The sequence below is a fragment of the Thalia democratica genome, chromosome 4 (assembly GCF_965202585.1).
Source record: "Thalia democratica chromosome 4, ktThaDemo2.hap1.1, whole genome shotgun sequence".
Lineage (NCBI taxonomy): Eukaryota > Metazoa > Chordata > Thaliacea > Salpida > Salpidae > Thalia > Thalia democratica.
The window spans coordinates 14,957,382-14,976,981 of record NC_139168.1 but is presented as its reverse complement, the minus strand read 5'-3'; positions in this window follow the sequence as shown (position 1 = coordinate 14,976,981).

Here is a 19,600-nt window from a genome sequence, read left to right as displayed (position 1 = left end):
GTTCTAATTCCTTCCAAGTTTTTGTCTTTGCACTATACATTTCAAAAGACGATGACCAATTATCAATTTCACTAAGTATATAAATATTAGAACCGATAACAGTTGTTCTCCTTGAGTGTCTTGTTGTTATCATTGGACTCAGTTTGACGGAAGTTATAAAATCAGGACCATTTAGTTTAGTAGCTTCATTAGTAATACCATTTTCATTTTTACCTCCACAAACGACAATATCAAATTCATCCTGATTGCAATAACGATTATCGTATAAAACTGAAGGCATACTTCGACAAAGTTTAGACATTTTCGTAAAATTAATCAAAACTTTTTTAAACCTAATAAAAAAGTCAGAAAAACTATTTTAGAAGAAAGTTGTACCAAGTAAAACAGTAGTTCTTAACATAACTATACATAATCTAAAAATATTTTGTATATTTTAACATTTTATTTTTCAATGAAAAAGATTATTTGATAAAATTTAGACTTTTATTTAGTTATTTTTAACGTTTATGTGAAATAAGTTTTTCAACATTTTTGTAATTAGAGACATAAAATTAGTCATTTGTATAGAACAATTAGTTAATTTAATAAATTAACAAGTTAGCTGATACACAAAAATAAAAACTTTTTGATAAAAATCTAATTTATCCTTCTATTTTTTAACTATTTCAAGTTAAATTTATCTACTCTGCAAACATAAACTTATATATAGATAATATCTATTCCTAGACAAGGAAAATCTAAAAAGTTAGCTAAATATTAACGTTTTTGAGAAGTTTATAGTAATTAGACAAATAAAACCTGTGATTACCATATTACACCAAACATAAATATTCAGCCATACTTTTATTGCTGATAAAAGTTTTACATATAGTAAAGATTTTTTCACTTATCATTTTAGACAGGCTGTTAAAATAGTAATTGATATAAAATAAAGATATAGAATCTATATAAAAAATTTTAGCAACTTTTATTCTAAACCTTATCGTTTTAAATTTGATTAAATTTTAATTATGTTTTTATCTGTAAACTTTCCAAACGTATTTGTTTTTAGAAGTTAACAGATTAAACTTTTAAAGTAAGTTTGAAAATATTTTTTTTTATTAATGATGTTCATATACTGAAAATTAACAACTACCATTTTTCATAATTTAAATTTTGTTTTGTATTTTATTACTGTTATCCATTTCTAAATTCCTTTTGTAGTTTTTATAATTCTTTATTTTGTTGCAAGTTTTATTGTTGCTACTTAAGTTTAAAACTTACATGAATGTTGATAATTTTCATTACCTTTATCATAGGTATCATATATAAATAATAAGTAATTCTAAGTAAACTTTATATAACACAAACTCTTTTTCTTTATTAGTAATATCAAATTTTTATAGCAACTTAAAAAATATTTAGTAGTCAAAATATTTACAAATTTTTCTAATTATAACTAAAACAGTATAATCTTGTTTAAAATATTTTAAACCACTAAAGTATTTAACTTAACATAAAAACTAAAAACAATTGCACTATTTCTATTGACTGTTCCAAACAAAAGTATTCAGTTTTTCGAAACACAAGATTGATAAAGTTGTATCACAGAATTTCAAGGTAATTTAAATGACTCGATAAAGTTTATAGGTGCAATACGATCTAGAATTTCTAAAATTTATTTGGTTATAAACATAGTATGAGTGTAAATTCTTGAGTAGACAATTGTAATTATTTATATATGAATGACTGTAACATTTTCTATTTGGGAAACTATTTTCAAGTAATACTAGTTTTTTTTAAAGTTTATTATTTATCAAAGACGATAATTCTGATTTAAGCTGAATTGTTTGCTTATGTAAGTACTTGTTTCTCTTAACTGGTTTACAGTTTGTTATAAATGCTATATCAAAGACTTAACTATGTTTGTTTTCGTTTACATGTTGTTAATTTTCATTTAGTAAAAATGCACATTTATATTTTATTTATATTTTAATTATAATAATGTAATTAGGTAAAGAATGAAACTAAACCGATACACTATTGTTAACTGTTTCTATTAGTAAGATAAACATTGTTAATCATACAAATGTACATTGTACAAAGAAAATTATCTTATTTGCAAGAGAAATTTATATGAATTACTTTTTATTAAGTCATTCGTTTTATTACTTAATTGGAATGGTTTAACATAAACTAATTTTATATAATACGCGCTCGAAAAACTAAAAACCTTCTCGTGCAACCAGGTCTATAGACCTAAATTTTCTTTGAACATCTAATGTTTCTATCTAATTTTTTGTGTTGAAAAGCTCACTGTACAAAAATGTACACCTTTTATTTAACTCATTTGGTTTTATATTTTTCAATGACGATAGTTTCGTACAAAAATATGATAAAAACAGTAAATAGTTTTTAAACTACAATTCTGAACTTATATTATATCTTCATTACATTTTCTTAAGATAAAATATACATCCGAATTTAAAAGACGAAGAAACGTAAGTATTTTCTGCAAACAAGACTTAAAGATTGCTCAGTACGTAAGTTTATTTTTAAATGTAATTTTTTTTTTTTTATACTCTAGTAGCTTGAAGTAATAATTTCAAATCTTTAATTTATAAGAACAAAGCTGAGGATTGAGTTAAGTCAGAAAAATATATCAAAGTAGTTATTTAGTTGCAAATAATGAGAATGTGGAAGTCATTTTTAAGAAAAAGTTTATACTTAAATATGAATACAAACAATTTACCAAGACACATGTTGCAAAAAAAAAGCAGTCCGGTGAAGCGTTTTGTCCGTTTTTATTTAATTCAGTAAATAAATATTATTACTCTTCTAAAACAAGTAAGCTGGAAATTTAAACAAAAATAAGAAAATTTTTAGCAACTTTGACCCCTCTCAAGAATGAAGTAAAGTATGCTTTGAATGCTGATTAAACATTTCGTAGTTTTAGAAAATCCACGTTGCTCAAAACAATAGCTGCCAATATTTTAAACTAGCAAATTTATTACTGTAGCATAAAGTTTTGAATTTATGTAAATAAACTGGTCTAGCGGGACCGAATTTACATGCTCGCCGGCCGCAGTTTGCCAAACCCTGAATTATATTGCTTTGATCATGCTAAAGTTTATTTTTTGATCTTCTGGTTTTAAACAATGCTTTGTTTAAATGATGATATAATAAATATAAAATGTAGAAGACATACTAAAATAATTGATCAAAACCTAAAAATTCAAAATAGTTTATCTCAAGATCAAAAGTATATAAAAATAATATATTCTTGCAATTTTTAAACTTTTAAAATACATTCTCGTTTACGTATTGAATTTTATTCATCAAATTAAAAATTATTTCAAATATCAATATAATAAGTATTTACTGTTAAAGACAAATCAAGAGTGGTAATTAATCTAGAACGTAGTTACAAAAAGTAATTATAAAAAACATATCATTAACATAATATCTATTAAATATATACTTTTTGGTTTAAATACTTGAGAAATTCTGTATTAATTGTTTCTTCCTAGATACTAATAAAAAAATTTTAAGGAAAAAAAAATCCACTAATAAAACCAAAATGAAAATTTTTATATACTTTGCTTAACTTTTTTTTGTTTACATAAATGCTTAACCAAGGTTAAGTTTAAATATTTTTAGTTATTTTCAGTTTGTCTTTTTAAAAAACTACAACGCTTCATACTAAACTATTTGTGTTGAAAAAAGATATTGTAGTTACTAATTGCATAGTAAAAAAAAGAGCAAAATAATATAATACAGTAAAGTGTTTTCATACAAGTTAATTTTATACTTAACTAAAATACTGATGTTAATTCTCATACATTTTTAAATTTATAAAAAAAAGTAATTGGATAGAAGTTTGTAAAATCTTAGAATTAATGCTGAGCCATATATTTCTCTGTGTTCCTTTACGGATTGCAAAAAATACACATAGAAACAGATTTTGGTGCCTCATTGAGTTTGGGACTTTTCTATTTCACACCACCGTCTACCAGTCTATCGTACTGAAAGTTCTTACTTCCTATGCAGCATTTAGAGGTTCTCCTTTGTCCCAAAACCATTCATACTCACAAGAATCTGAACCTTCATTCCTTTAAGTCTTGATCGGTTGAGTCTTCAGAATTGAGTGAACTCTCAAGAACGAGGTCATTAAGTTCACTTTCATTGGTTGAGATCCATTGTCAAAACGTATGTATCGCGTCAATTTTATTTTGCTAAGACTTTAGTTCTTGCACAATTAGATCATGGTAAGTCTGGAATTAAGTATTCTAAAAAAAAAATATTTGTTTTTAAATCGTGTCCTAAAACTAAACTTTGTGTCAAAGGTCGATAGAAAGCTTGTGTTTCCTTTTAAGTAAAAACAATTTCTGAAACAACAAGTTTAAAAATTAGTTCTTTGATGTTTTAGTTTTGTTTTGTCTTTCCCCGTTCAAAGCCTTATACAGTCTGTCAACCTTTTATCATTAAAGACATTGTTTAGTGTACATTACTTAGGTAAATTAAAAGATTTATTTTAACACTATTTTTGAAATTTTGTATATAAAAAAAAGCAGAGGTTGTCATTCTCAGGACTCATTAAAAATATGCAGACTTTATATCAATACGTGGGTTTCCAACCTCAGACAGAGATAAGGGGTTGTTTGACAAACTTTTAATCTTCATCTTAATACTCTTTGTTATTACATAGATGCAAATGTTATAAAGTATATTTTACAGTTCTATTATTTGTCAACTTAATTATTATATGAAGGTTTTGATTGACAGTGTAGAAATTTGACAAAGTTTCAAACTGTAAGCTATCTGAACTAAACTCTCCTTTATCAAGATCGAACGAGAACGGTCCACTAAGTTAATAGAAAATAAATCATACTGTTTGAAACATAAAGAAAAACTTCATTTCTTGTTAATTGAGCTTTGTTTCATTAAAATGATTATCAAAAACAAACATTACGGAAGAGTAAAATTTATTTAAAGAAAAAAGTACAAATTTTTGACACAATATCTCTTAGTTTTTAAACTTAAATTCAGCTTCTTTAAAATCTTGTTACAACATTGGTTGTTTTTCCATTATGCTTAATTGATGTTCTAAAGTTTTTAGGTATAGCTTGCAAAAAAAAAGAATTTAATGTGTACCGGTATCTTGTTTTATAAGTATTTATCTTAACTGTAAAAATTGCTCAATTTACTGTTAAGTTCTTAATTAAAGTAAATGTGCAATTTACTTTTCAATTTAATACCCGAATTCAGTTTAAAAAATGCGACTTTGCTAAATATAGTAAAATGTAAAGTTTTAAATAAGCTAAGAAAGTAGAAGCAACATTTCCAGCTAAGTTTTAATAAAAAGGTTAATATGTTTGGACATTAAACTATTATTAACCAGGGGCGTGTCTAGACTTTTTTAAAAGGGGGTTCACAATTTGTTTTGTTCTTAATTTCCCGCTTAAGTATGCATTTCTTAGGTATGCATTGCTAGTTAAGTACGCAGTGTTTAGCAAAAAAAACCTTGTGTTTAAAATGCTTTTTTTTTTTGCTTACAAAAAAATATAAATATATAAGTAGTAATGGAAAAGTATTAAAAATTTTATTTATTGTACTGTATTAAATTTAGATAAATTAAAACTAAAAGAGCCAGAAAAACTTATATTTATAACAAAACATCTTTTCAAGTAATTTAATCAATAAAATTGAAATACCATTAAAAAATTCGGTAATTACCTAGGATGATGCCGCACCAATATCAAGCTAAAATTATATTAAGTTCAATGTTGTTTTTTTACCATAATTATAGGCTTAAAAATTATATTTTATAAATACATAAATAAAACTTTTTTATCATAAACCTATAAAACTTATATATTTAATTGCTTTTATTCTTAAAATAAATTAAACTGGTATTTGTTATAATTAAAGTAAAAAAAAAAACTTTTATTAGATAAATTTCATAAGTTTTAATGTGTTTAAACTAAATTTATTGTACTAATATTTAGCGTTTTTCGTCATGCCTGTAATAAAGACAACAAAACAATACTAAGTTAAGTATTAAAAATTTAAACTGTTATTATCTACTTTTCCTACGAAAATTAGCATAGACCGACCGAAACCATAGATAAACTAATAAACTTTATAAAGCTTTACACTAAAATAAGAGAAAAAAAATAACGCTTGCACGATGTCTATTTAAGTTTACTAAAAGTGATGAATTAGTAAAAATTTTGTAAGATACTAAGTGTAACTTTCACAGGCATAGCATTTAATATTTTTTATATAAATAATACACTTTTGCTTATAAGATGTTATATATTTTATGAAGACTAGATCTAGGTCAGCGTGTTGTAGGTTGTTGTAGACTACGGTCTAGTTTTTCTTAGAAAAAATACTCACATAACAACGTAAATTTAAACGCTTTTTTTTAATTGGACTATTTTTTGACGCAAAATTGTAGTTAAAATATCTTTTAAAAACTGTTTGTTATAGTTTTATTATCTTTTAAATAACTGTTACGCTAGAAGCTTTTTTCAAATTAATAAAACTATAATATTTTCTTTAACATTACGTCACAATGCGTCACAAGCCACAGAATTCCGGTCGGGTGAGATTCAATCTGTGGGCAACGTTTTTGATTACTACTGTAAACAAGGCTCTTATATTTCTATTAAAATTCAATTCATAAAACACTTTTAAAAAAAATAAAACTTAAGTTTACTCGATTAGATTTTGAGTTTTAAAATTTTGAACTCAAGGAGAATGTTTTAGTTGTCTTATATAAAATTAACTTTGTGAAAGATAGTTTACAAACTTTAACTGATAACAAAAACTCTTAATCTGATATATGTTATTTTAGTTAAGAAGAAATGATTTACTTATTGAAAGTATGCAACTTATAGACTTATTAATTATAATTTAAAATGAACTATTTTTACAAAAAGATAAATTTGGTTTGTATGTGTATTAGAACTGCCTAATTAAGATAGCTTAATAAAAGTTTATAAAGGCTAAGTTTTGGAAGACTTGAGTATTAAATGACATAAAAAACAGCCTTGTTCCAATTGGAAACTATAAGAAAGACTTGTAAAATCCTCTGTAATCTTTGTACACTTAAATTATTTCTACTCAGAAGAGATTAATCAATGCAGAAAAAATCAATATTTAAATTAAACAAAACTTTCTTTTATAAGAATGATCTATCAGTATAGTTTGTAAACTTGTCTAACTAAAAAAAAATTCAAATAAACCACAAGTAAAAAAGCTTGTTTGCTAAGCTGGACAATTAATGGTAATATTAAATAAATACCTGACAGAAGAGTGTAACGAAAGAAAAAAGCTGTACATTCATTTTTTCCTAAAATTTAATATTTTACACTCAGTTGTTACTATGAACTTTATTTACTTTCTATTAATAGAAAAAACCAAACTTTCTTTTTAAGTTACTGTTCACCTAATATACAGACAATACGTATAAACTAAAGGTAAATTTATTAAAATCACTAATATAGCTAACACTTTATCAAGACATATAAATAAAAACAATATAGATAATAGATTTAAGCAATCGGCTCCTGTAAAACGGAGTCTGTTAAGAAACATAAACTAAATAGAAAAAAATATTTTGTAAAGTAATTTTTAATTAAGCGTAAATACATAAAGGAATCATTATTAGTATAAAAAATGATCGATTTTTTAGAAATTAGTTCAAAGATAAACGTCTAAATAATCAGCACTTGTGTTTTAACAAAAATTGCATTTGGAAACTACATTCAATAAAACAAAACAGTTTGTTGCAAACTGTATTGTTAATATATTTTCAAGAAACTTTATTACTTTAATTTTGTTATTAGTTTAGAATAAGAAGTAATTTAAATGTAGCGTTAAAACAAAATAGAACCAAACTTTCGTTCACTTTAGCAATTCATCATACACGAAGTTTACACATGGTGAAGTTCAGACTGATGAAAATCAAACAAGGCAACAACAAAGTACAATGTCTCTTTTGTAGTTGTATAGATTTCTATCACTTATAAGTCTACAGGTAAATTTACGCAGGAAAACTTGGCAATATTTCTTGTTGCATAACAGCTTTTTTCTGACCATTCATCGATTTCAAAGTCGTAAACCATAACTTTACCTCCGTAGCAAAAAACAAATAACTTGCTACCGACTGTGATCGCTTCGATAGCATTGCTAAACATGCTAAAAATATTCTGTTCATGTTCTATCAACAAAGTAAACACTTCAGTATTGGAATCATAAACTTCACAGTTGTTTAAACCACCAATTTGAAACAGTTTGTTTTTTACTGCAACTGATTTGTGATGGTATCTTCTTTCAATCATGTCCGGCATTCTTGACCATGTATGAGCTGCATGGTCATATGCTTCTACAGTGTTTAGTGTTACATTACCATTCCGTCCACCAGATACGATAATTCTTCCTTCAAATACGGAACTAGCTGAAAACTTTCTTGCATCGTTCATATTGGCGATTTCTTCCCATTCATAGGTTTTTGTACTAAATTTAACACTCGTAGCTGTAGATAAAAAACTAATAGATCCGCCAACAATATAAACACTTTCCATAAAAGAACAAGTGGAAAAATAAATACAATCATCATACATGTCAGATATGTGTTCCTAAGTGTTAGTAAGAGGGGAGTATTTTTCAACTGGCATTATGCAATTTAAACGAAGATCAATTCCACCGAACACATAAACTTCACCTTTAACACAAACTGCTCCAAAATTTTCTCGGGCTATTTTCATTCGCCGCAAATACTTCATTCCACGAAAGTTGGTATTTTTTAAAAGTTTTACTTCACTAAAGGGTTAAATTTATTTATATTGTTGTGGTTGAATGTTGCTTGTCCAATAAAACTGTTCTAATAATCTCAGTGCATTCATTATCATCAATGCTAAAAGATGACGCTCTGCAAGCAATTCGGAGATAGGCTAAAGCTGGAGCTGATAGAAGCTGAAATCGAACTTTAGACAGGAGGTGTACCGCGTGTTTGCTACGCTCTGTTACATCATAGTTCATTCACCTGTTTGCTGCATTGAATACTTGCACTTCCGTGTCTACGCTCAATCCGCTGCTCGATAATAATTTTTTGATGAAGTTGAAATCAAGTTCTAAAAAGTTGTCCGACTCAGCAACTATTGGAAAGCAGCTCTCCACAAAGTTTATGGAACTTTCATTCAAGTTTAAAAGCTCTAAATTCTTTGATAAGTAAAAACAAACCACACAGTTGTTTGCATTTAACTTTTTATTTGCGAACTTGGAAATGCTTTTTTCTTCAACTTCATCTATTAAAACCTTGTTAGTTTCAATTTGCAGTATTAGCTTGTCCTCATTTTTAATCAGGTTTTCTGTAAAACTCACAGTTTTAATTAAAAAAGCTTTTTTTTAAACTAAATATTAACAAAAAAAAAAAAAGAAAAGAAGATGTCTAGTATTTAGTTAAATTCAACAATTAGTTTTTTGTAAACTAATAAAACCTCATTCATTAAAGTAGCTTTATCATAGAATTTTTTTTTATGAAATATAATTGTTGTTTTTAGATCAGTATTTAGTCGTTTTTGTTGTTGATTTTTTTAAAGTTACTTGTAAATATTATTTATTTCTTTGTTGACTTTAATGAATTTTCTAGTAACATTATATTTATAATACTAAACTAGTGTTTCTCAAAATGTAAAACTAAACAAAACTAAAAATTTTTAATGTAACTTTTGAATAATTCTGTAGAATAATTTTTGTTAGCAATTTGAGCAGGTTTTTATTAGATTATGATTTTACAGTATAAAAATTAAAAATAATGATAACCTTCCGACAATACTATTGCGAGCTGTAAAATTCTTTTTGCATGTTTTCACATATTTAGCAATCATAGTTTTTTATTTATTAAAAGGTTTTGTAACTTGACTGCGTCCAGAGTTTTACTTTGCATTTTTATATTTTGAATCTGTTTTAGTTCATTATAATTTTAAATATAATAAAAATATAAAAATAACTTGATAAAATTATTTCTTAAGTAAAAAATAACAAAATTTAGATATATAACAATTTAATATAGTAGTAAAACTATTTTATACAACTTTTAATGAGTAAACAAATTTTAACTGGTAAAAAATAGACAAAAATACACAAGTAATTTAACGAAAAAAAAGATTGTAAGAGTTCTAAAACCTAACAATGTTTGCAAAAAAAGATGTCTACAAAATAGTTTACTCTATATTATACCCTAAGTAAGGTATGTAAAATTTCTATACTCTTATCCTTTGGATATTTAAAATTGAGAACTACCATTCTAGACTAAATAGAATATATTAAGTTAATGTAAAGTACTTTTGAGTAAATTACTTTTTTTAAATTTATATACTCACAATCTATATAAAATTAAATGTAAAGTGTACAATTTTTACTTTAAAACTAATTATATTTTTTATATCTTTAAGAATTTTATTTAAACCTTTGAAACTAGTTTTGATTCTTTTTTTTTCAAACATACAACTGTAAAAATTCAGAAGTACTTAAAAATTGATAATGTATTACCAAACACACTTATAAAGAATAGAAGACATCAAACATATAACTTGACTAACATTAGTTTAATTATGCTAGCAAATTTGAATAAAAAAAAACAGTGTAACAATACTTTATTTTTATTACTACGTTTTATAGAAAAATCTATTCTAGGTTTGTATACTGTTATTTGTGGAAGGGTAAAATATAAAGACACTTTACCAGAGTTGTCAAATTTGCACGAATGGTCACTTTTGCACGAGTAGTCACTTTGGTACTTATAGTCATTTTTCTAGAGATTTATTAAATAAAAATAAAATAATGATGAATAATAACATAATTAGAAAAAAAAACAGTTACCGACAAAGGGTAAGAGTTAGGAGTTAAAGTGAAAGTAAAAAATAGACAAAATAAAAATAAAAAATTCTAAAAATTTTAATAAAGGTAAAACTATAAAATAACACAATAATAACAAACAAAATTACCGATCAAAGGATATAGTAAAGTTAAAAACAAAACATTTTATAAAAAGTGTATCAGAAAAAAAAGTTACTGAACATGGCAAAGAAGTACCAGTGGTAGTAAAACTAACTAATATTAAAATTTTTAACCCGTACAAGAGTTTCTTTGCGCGAAAGAGAACCCTCGTATGTCTGTACTAACTTTACAATTAAACCAAAGAACACTAACTATTGAATTAAACTGAAATGTTAAAATAAAGGCCATGAATGTGCAGAAACTAAAACTAGATTTTTAAATATGATCTCTGACAACTCGTTTTTTGTTTGATATTTAACAGGAACTAAAATCACTTAAGTATGAGTGCTTTAATTTTAGAAATTATATCAAAATAATATATTTTATTAAGTATATAGTTTATAAAAACAAAAATTTTATTATTAAAATCTTGTTATATAATAATTTAAAATATTAATTCAAACTTTATTAAGCTTAATTTAGGACTTCACTAGATTTGACTTGACTAGACTTAACTAAATTGGCCTTTGACTAAACTGGTCTTTGATTTAATTGGCCTTTGACTAAATTGGCCTTTTATGTTATTTAAGTACCAGGGCTTTTTATTTATCACTAAAAAAGTAGTTTTATACAAAAAAAGGTTTTCTTTTATGTTTAGTTATTTTTGACTTATACTTGCTTAATTTAGTTCTATTTTAATGAAAATCTCAAATTCAAACACTGTTTTTTCAAAAAAAAAAATATATGTTTATCTAAATATATAAAAATAAATTTTATTAAATTTTACTACTAAACATGTTAAAGTTCTTAAAAGTTCAAGGTTTTTCAAGATGTTTTTCTAAATTTCTCAAATTCCAGGTTTTTTCCAGGTTTTTTTTGCCTAAATTGTCAAACTCCAGGTTTTTCCAGGATTCCAGGTATAGTGGCAACCCTTGGCTTAATAAGATATACAATCATCGAAAGTTCAGCATTAGTATATTATGATATTTAAACAATGAAGACTAGTTGTTGAGTAAAATAGGTTTTATCTGATCAAATTTAAACAACTAAGACCATGAATCAGCAAAAACTAAAATAAGGTTTTTACGTATTATCTTTAAAAACCCGTTTTTTGTTTAATATATATCAGGAATTAAAAGCACTTAAACATGCTTGATAAAATTTTATTTTAAAATTTGAATAAAAATTTATATTTTGAAGTTCATAAATTATAAAATTTTAAATATTAAAATCTTTAAAATAAAACAATTAGAAGTAATTCTTCTAACTTTATTAAGCTTGATTTAGGTCTTTACTAGAATGGTTATATAATTGAAGACTCCATCACTAAAAAAAAAAATTTGCATACAAGTCTTAATAAAATACATATTCATCTAAAAATCATTATTAGCAAACTATTATATGTTTTCGTTTTAAGAAAACAAATAGAGAGATCTCAACTGCTGGAGGAGAAGTAATATATTTATTCTTTCAAAAATTTATTTTGCAAACTAAGTTTCGGTCAAAGACCTCGTCAGTGCTTAAATAAATTTAAAAAAAGATATTTGACAGTCATGGAAAATAGCATTTAAACAATTAAATTAAAATAAAAACAAATTATTACTGAACATTTTTACTTAAGAAACTAAACAAATCAAATTTTAATATTAAGACTGAGTTTTAGTAGAAGTTTAAATTTTTAGCTAAGTTTCAAAATCAATATAACAACAATAATAATAATAATAATAATCAAAGCTGTATGTAGCTTTTTTTTTCTTCTAGATAATTTACAGACTAAATATTGCTTAAGCAAAAGTGTAGTTAATGAAATGAGCTTAAAATTTAATTGAAATTGGTGTAGCTTATTTTAATTGTGACGTAATTATTGAAAATTTGAACAATATTGTGCTTTTAATCGTTATTAAAATTAAAATTTTCGCTCAAATGCTTTATATGAAAGCTTTCATGCAAGCAAACTATGATATTTAAACCATGGAGACTAGTTATTGAAAAAAAATGTAAAAAAATACATATTTAAGAATCATAAATACAAAGCAAAAATACTTAAAATGCTTAAAACTATCAGCACATTAAACTTTCTAAAATCTAAGTTTAGTTATTCAAACCATTTTAAAGATGATATTTAAAAGCCTAGTGTATTTATAAAATAAAATTTTAGTATCTGAATACAACAATCTGTAGAGTAAAAATATACTATTAAAAATAAAAACCTCTTACTGGTTTTATTTTTAAATATTTTATTAGTTACTTTAGACATTTAGTTACAATATAAACATTTTTAAAATAGCTTTGTAAAAACTTAAAAAAAAAATCTAAACTAAAAAATAGTAACAAATTAGCTACTCTATTTGTTTTTCTAAACTATGTTTTAAACATATTTCAGACTGAATACAAAAATTTTTATCTGTTTAAACATTTTCAAAGGCCTTTGACTAAATTGGCCTTTTATGTTATTTAAGTACCAGGGCTTTTTATTTATCATTAAAAAAATAGTTTTATACAAAAAAAAAGGTTTTCTTTTATGTTTAGTTACATTTGACAAATAATTTTTTAGTTTAGTTCTATTTTTTAATGAAAATCCAAATTCAATTAGTTTTTTGTCAAAAAAATATAAATATATCTTATAAAATTTTACTACTAAACATGTTAAAGTTCTTAAAAATTCCAGGTTTTTCAAGATGTTTTTCTAAATTCCTCAAATTCCAGGTTTTTTCCAGATTCATTTTGCCTAAATTGTCAAATTCCAGGTTTTTCCAGGAATCCAGGTAAAGTGGCAACCCTTGGCTTAATAAGATATGCGATCATCGAAAGTTCATCATTAGAGTATTATGATATTTAATCAATGAAGACTAGTTGTTGAGTAAAATAGGTTTTATCTGAACAAATTTAAACAACTAAGACCATGAATCAGCAGAAACTAAAATAAGGTTTTTACGTATAATCTTTAACATCCCATTTTTTGTTTTATATATAACAGGAATTAAAAGCACTTAAACATGCTTAATAAAATTTTATTTTAAATTTGAATAAAATAATTTGTATTTTGAAGTTCATAAATTAAAAAATTTTAAATATTAAAATCTTCAAAATAAAACAATTAGAAATAAATCTTCTAACGTAATTCTTAATTTTACTGATTTAATATGGCCTTTTATGGTATTTAAGTAACCAGGGCATTTTATTTACCACTCAAAAAGTATTTTTATAGAAAAAAAATTTTTTTTTATGTTTAGTTTTTTTTGACCTATAATTTCTTAATTTAGTTCTATTTTTTGATGAAAATCTCAAATTCAAACAGGGTTTTTTTAAAATAAAAAAATAAACATCTTATTAATTTCTTTTCAAGTTGTTATGCTTTTTAATTAGTCTATATTAATTTTAATGACAATAACCTACATTAATTGAACTGTTTTAAATTTCGATTATTTTTGTCTTATAATCAAGTAATTAAAATACAGTGGGTATTTCTAAAACTAGAATAGAGTAAATAGAGTTTTTATAGTTAAGTTTTCTGTTTTACTATTTTAGACTTTATTTCAATAGCTCTGAAGTAAACTTTACTTCTGAGTTTCATTGGGTACTAATCAGGGATAAATAAGAAACATCGGTAAAAAAATGAGTATTTAAGTACTAAAAGGGCAACAACTGATAATTCGGAACATTTTTATGCCTTATTTCTACCAAATGAGGCACTTATTAAAATTAGTTTGGAAAGTTGTGTTCTAAAAAATTTTTCGCAATGTTTTTTTTCTTTTGTGCTTAGAACCTCTGAAACTTGGTATGTCTAATTTTTCATCAGTTTTAATTTGAATAAGAGGTTGCTTAATAATTGCAGTAGTCTCTTTTAAGCATATAGACTTTTTCAGGGGTCTTTATGATAGAAAAGGTTAAACCTATTTACTAAGTGTTAATATTTTTCGTTCACTTTAAGCTATGTTCCTGTGGCCTTTAACGTTTTAAAAACGTTATGCATACTAAGCTACTGTAAAATAAATTATGAGCGCAGTAAGCTACGAAAGTATAAGTTATTAAGGTACATTAGTTGGTTGTTTTGAGTGTCTAAATTAAAAAACACCGTTTTAAAATTTTTTAACTAATATTTGTCTATCAAAAAAAACACGAATAACTTTAAAACATAAACACTTAACAAATTTTCTTAGTAAATCAGTTTATTTACACAGTTTTGTGCAAGGGTAAAACTCTGATTTTTGTGGTGATATTTATTAATTTAGGGTTGCATTATTTATTGCAAAACTGGCTTTAACTTACAAAAAGAAGTATAATATGGTAAGTTCAAATTTAATTTTTGTAATTGTAAAATGTTTAACTTTATTTTGAAATGGCAGCTTTTTAAACCATTATTAAACTTTATTTGTGCCTTAAAGTAAATAATATATGACTTATAGACATGACTATCATAAAAAACTTTAAAACAAGTAAAACTTGGTAAATTATCAAAAATGCACAGTTAATAACTTAAAATAATACTATGTGGTTTTTATAACACACACATTTTGAAAGCAATTAACGCTAACTTTATTATACCTACAATTTCAAGTGTTTTAAAAACAAATGAATTTTTTATATTAAAAACTGTTAATTATATTACTTCTGTATAACTAATACCTAAAATATATTTACTTAAGTATCTTACAAGAAATATTACATACCTTATTTAAATTTTATCATACTAAATCAAGAAAATACTTTTTACTCGTAAAACTTGAACTAACTACATCTTATTATACTCTATAATCAGTTGATTAAAATTGACTTAAAGTAAACCTTAAACTTTCTAAACAAGTTTTTATTAAAACATTCTAACTTCTCCTTGGCATTTAAAAGTAATAGTAAACAATGAAAATAATAACCTAACAGAAAAAATTCTGATACAAACTGTACTAAATTTATAAAAGTTGTTTAACTCATACTAAATTTTAAACTGCTTAAAAACGTATTTAAGTTGATTATGCATGTATAAAGGTTCTAGAAGAGTTTGCCAAAACTGCTTTAGTATTCAATTCTATTGGATACCAAGCCCTAAATATTATTTGAAGGAGTTATAGATAGCTTATTATATAAAGAAGGCTCAAGACTCTCTAACCCCCGGCCTGCGGAGAAATTCCCTAAAATCAAAAAGTTACGACCTAAAATACTAACGTTATAGCTTAATCTACTGCAATCCTCGGAGTTAGTATTCTATACAGTGCGGCAAACAATTAATTATATTTTAGAAAATATTGACTGAGACTTATGAAAGGCTACCGACTTACACTTACTTTCAAAAAGAAGATGAAAGGAACCACCTTGAATTTTTTTGCTACAAATGAGGTAAGTAGTTTTATACGTTTTATTTGAGATCTTGAAAACTTTGCTGACAGAGTCTGCAGGCCAAATGGGAAAGCAAAAGTTATTGAGTTTTTTTAGTTGACTGGGTTTTTTCATACCCTAACTAGATGGTAATTTATTGAAACTTATTTAATTTACAAAAACAACTCATGCAAAAATAAAACAAAAACCTAATTAACTGTCCAGTTTGTCTATTTTAGGTTTTATTTCCCAGTTATACCAAGACGGCACTTAGAACTAACGTTAGGACTACGTATAATCTATCAGTTCTTATTGTTTTTGAAGTAGTCATAAATGAATACAAGCAGATATTTTTTTAATGTATAAAAATGTTAACAATCAAGAAAATTAACTTTAAAAAATTAAATATTATTAGTAACTTTTAAAATTCACCAAAATTGCCTATTTATCCTTTTAATTAATCTAGTTCAGATATCAAATTATTGCAAGGGTAATCTCAGTGCCTAAAGTAAATAACAAAAAACCAACTAATTAAACTAATCATATATTCTAAGAAGCTCTATACTTTGTAGATCAAGTTTAAAAGTCTACATTTTATGTAATTACTATACAATAAGAAAATATATTTAAAAATTCAACATTTAAGTTTTAATTTAATTTAAGTAAACAGTATTAATGCGAATTAAGAGAAAAAACCAAAAGAATATTATAAAAATAAATTACTTAAGTTAAAAAAAAACGAAATACTTAAGAAAGTAAACTATCCTTTAGTGCTTTCTTCTTCTTTTTATTTTCTTATCTTCTTTCTATTAAAATTTGTTTTTTAATTGGAAGTTTAAATGTTTGTCCACATACAGGTTGTTGTCCAGAAAATATAATGAAAAAGTTTTAATGATTTAAAAAATATTCTTTTTGCTTTGTTGGTATGTTGAAAGTTAAATGGTACTTATTTAAGTTGCGTATTACATACTTAAAAAAAGTATATCGTTACTCAATAAAATTACGTTCAATTTTATTTTTCTCCGCAGTAATCGTATTCAAGATATAAATACAAAATTTATTGTTACAAATAGTTATTATAGTATTTAGAAACGTAAAAATAGTAAGAAACTTTTCTAAAGGTCAATCATTCGTAATTTATCTATGTCCCTTCTTACTGTATAAATTAAAAACTTTGTAACTGAGTTGCTGATTGTGCTAAATTATTTCACATACATACCGAGAATAAGTCTTCAGAGGTAAGTCTTTTTGTTTTAAACATAATCCATTTTAGTTCCATTTTCTTTATTTGTTGTTAAGCTACTAAAATGAGCAAGTGTATTGATTTGTAAAATATATTTTGAGTAGGTATTTTAGTTTAGCTATTATACTATTGTATATTTTAAGTTTAACTAATTTTTATATGAGTATAATTAGTATTATTTTAAGAAGTTTAATCATGTACGCTAAGTCTTATAAAGTGTTCCCAATATAAAATCTACATTACTCTTTTTACACTTTATTATACCTAAATTTCTTAATAATTCATCAGTAAAATTTCAAGAGCTATAAAATTATCTCAACTAAATACTTTTAATATATACTACTTATAAATAAAGCAATATCAGAACAGTGTAACTTTAAAAAAAAACATTGACCATTTAATATTTTTAGAAGAATTTAAAAAATGTATTACATTATATAGTATGTGAGTTAGTAAAAGAAACTTGTAGAGTGCGAAAAAAATAAAATGATAAAGTTAAAGGCTTTTTACTTGTGTTTTTTCTATATTTTAAAAGGAATTATCTTTGCTCCTAACCATAAATAAACTCTGCAAAAAAAATGAAGCCTAAGTATGTTTCATAATCAGACTTAAACCATATTTGCTAAATTTTAATGGAAAATTTTTTCCAAGTTTTCAAAATTTCCTCCAGGTTTTCAGTACACATGTTTGGGTCTACTTTTAGTTTTAAGTTAAATTTAAGGTAAGACACTGTGTTTAATAGTACAAAAACATTAAAAAGATACTGTAAAGCTACTTCAAATAGGTTTTTGATAGAAACAAAGTTTGATGATGACAAAAAAACATTATCAATATAATTGATTTTTTGTGTTTAATTTGTAAAAATTGTTTAAAACTCCAGGTTTTTCGGAATTTTTTTTCCAAAAATTTCTATAGTTACAAGTTTTTCCAGATATTTTAGCCTAAATTGTCAAATTTCAGTCTTTCCAAGTTATTCCAGGTTTCATAGTTTTTTGGCAACCATGTTACACGGTAAAAAACTTAGAGATCTATATATTAAATTACCATAAGTCATTTTAATAACCAATTTGTCAGTTGTTTTCAAGTTTTTTTTTTATTTTTTGCCTTGTAAGAGTATTGCACTAAGTTCTGAAAAATTAAATTAAATTTAATTGTAGTAAGAAATATGGTTTTTAGTTGTTCCTTCTAATTAAAAACAAAACCTAGACTTACCCTAAAAATGAACTATTAATCAGAGTTAAAAAAAAGTGTGAATGAACTACTAGGCTTAAATTTAAATAGTTTGGGTTTAAACCAAAGCTTTAAATTTTTAGCTGTAAATCAACTTTGACTACTTTGCGCTTTGTAATTTGAGATGTATTACATAAAATAATGGTTACTTAGACAATAGGAAAACATTCTTAAATAAAACTGATTTCTAAACTACATTACACTAATTTTTTCAAGAAGATTTCAGGTCTTTGTTTACTAGTAACAATAGTAAATACTACTAAATTAAAGATTTAAAAATTGTTTCAAAACCGCAAATTTAGCTATTAAATTACCTACCTTGTTCAGTATCATTAATAGAATTTCTCAAAAAAAAGTTCAATTCCTTTTTGTAGGCTATAATTAAGTTCCTAAATTAAATTAATTATATTTATTAATTTAATTAAAACTAATACCACATCGTACGAAAATTAAACTTAAAAAAATAAAACAAATAGTTAAAAAATTGAAAAGAAACTGTATAAAGTAAACAAATGCTACATTGATTTTATAGATTACAGTATACAATCATCTCTAAAATATCAACTCTCTAGAATTCTCTAAAATTGTTCAATTGTTGTTTGGCCACGTAGATGTCTCCTAACTTTGACTGTTATAGTGATCATGTTAGATTCTAAATTATTTTTTTGAAAAATTTTACATTGATAATTGTTTATTTATAATTTTACATTAAATTCATACATGGACTGCTTTTCACCATCTCTAGCCAGAAACTTTTCCTTGCTGTTCATACTATAGGCAAACATACACAGTACATTTCATGAGATTAATACACAGTAAAAAAATTCT